The sequence below is a fragment of the Sinocyclocheilus grahami genome, unplaced genomic scaffold, assembly GCF_001515645.1.
Source record: "Sinocyclocheilus grahami isolate Dianchi unplaced genomic scaffold, SAMN03320097.WGS_v1.1 scaffold1247.1, whole genome shotgun sequence".
Classification (NCBI taxonomy): Eukaryota; Metazoa; Chordata; class Actinopteri; order Cypriniformes; family Cyprinidae; genus Sinocyclocheilus; species Sinocyclocheilus grahami.
In genome coordinates this window covers 35,629-37,370 of record NW_015506426.1, presented here as the reverse complement: position 1 = coordinate 37,370, position 1,742 = coordinate 35,629, and the positions used below count along the sequence as shown (strand labels likewise).

The following is a 1,742-nucleotide window of genomic DNA, read 5'->3' as shown; positions in this document are numbered from 1 at the left end:
CACACACACACACACACACACACACACACACACACAGTCAGATAACTGGCAACCTGCGAGCGGAGGAAACACTAAAACAGGGCCTGGATGAACATGATGAGAAACCGTCTGCTGTTAGACACAGAAAACACACACACAGTTTGCAAAACCGGCCTGAGTCCAACACAACACCATCATAACAGAAAGTTAACACGTGATGCTGTAGCACTGAAACATGTTCTGTGATGCAATAAAAACACAGGCTGATTGGGTGACGTCACACGCAGTGATTCAAGGGAACAGAAGCTCTCGTGCCTCTAATAGCTCAGTGATCACGATCAGGATTCAAACACATTCATCAGGGCTGGAAAAGCTGCTGCAATCCCTCGAGGAGCTTTAAAATGTGCTTTAACAGTCGATTTCAGCTTGAGGATAGAGGGAGAAGCTCACCCTAGACTCTAGTTTTATATTATTATTATTATTATTATTATTAACAGAGTTTTAAAAACCAAAGTTGTCCTTGAGAGAGAAGTTTTCTCAGGCCACATTCACACTGGTTTTTATGGAACCCATTTAATATGACAATAATAATAACAATAATACTAATTAATATTATTTTACTAATTTATACTTATTATATTTTTCATTCCTGTTCTGAATACTGTTAAATTTAAAGGATTTTAAATGCAATAATAATAATAAAATAAGGAAAAGCTGCTGCAATCCCTCGAGGAGCTTTAAAATGTGCTTTAACAGTCGATTTCAGCTTGAGGATAGAGGGAGAAGCTCACCCTAGACTCTAGTTTTATATTATTATTATTATTATTATTATTAACAGAGTTTTAAAAACCAAAGTTGTCCTTGAGAGAGAAGTTTTCTCAGGCCACATTCACACTGGTTTTTATGGAACCCATTTAATATGACAATAATAATAACAATAATACTAATTAATATTATTTTACTAATTTATACTTATTATATTTTTCATTCCTGTTCTGTTTTGAATACTGTTAAATTTAAAGGATTTTAAATGCAATAATAATAATAATAATAATAAAATAATAATAATTCATAACATTTTACCAATTAATATAATAATAATATTTTTTTTATTCTAAAATAATAATAATAATAATTATTATTATTATTATTAATAATATTAGTATTACTACTAAAATATTTCAATTTATTAAAATAGCTAAATTAAACCAATAAAGAAATAAATTACTATGACTCCACCATTTGTGGAAAAATTATGATAAAAATTATTTAAAATGTGATTTTAAAAATAAAGGCCTGCTGTGGTTATTTGTTTGAAGGGCTGCACAAATTGCCCAAAAGTCTGCAATTATATATCAATAATATCACTATAAAATAATAATACTAATAATAATAAATAACTACAAAGATTACTAAATTTAAAAAACCAAATATTACTATTGTAATAGTTCACAGGGAAAAGTGTGCCTATAATAATAATAATAATTATTTATTTTAGTATACAATTACAATACTAATATTTATATCATAATATTAATATTTATTTATTTGTCTTAATCAAACATTTATTTTGATGAAAATACAAATTGAGCATATATTTTTAATTTAAAACCTCTGCATCCCTGTGATGTTGTGATTTGGTTCTAAACAGTTGATAAATGAATTTTCCTGTGAAAATAAAAAGGAAGAACAACTGCTCACTTGAGCTCAGATGACTCCTGAGTGTGTGTGTGTGTGTGTGTGTGTGTGTGTGTGTGTGTGTG

General features: G+C 29.0%; 1 protein-coding gene across 1 annotated transcript in view; it reads right to left on the bottom strand.

Moving 5' to 3' along the window:
* The window catches only part of LOC107568462 (phosphatidylinositol 3,4,5-trisphosphate 5-phosphatase 2A-like), a 47,098-nt gene that overhangs the window by 32,978 nt on the left and 12,378 nt on the right, over window positions 1–1,742 (bottom strand). The window lies entirely within an intron of this gene.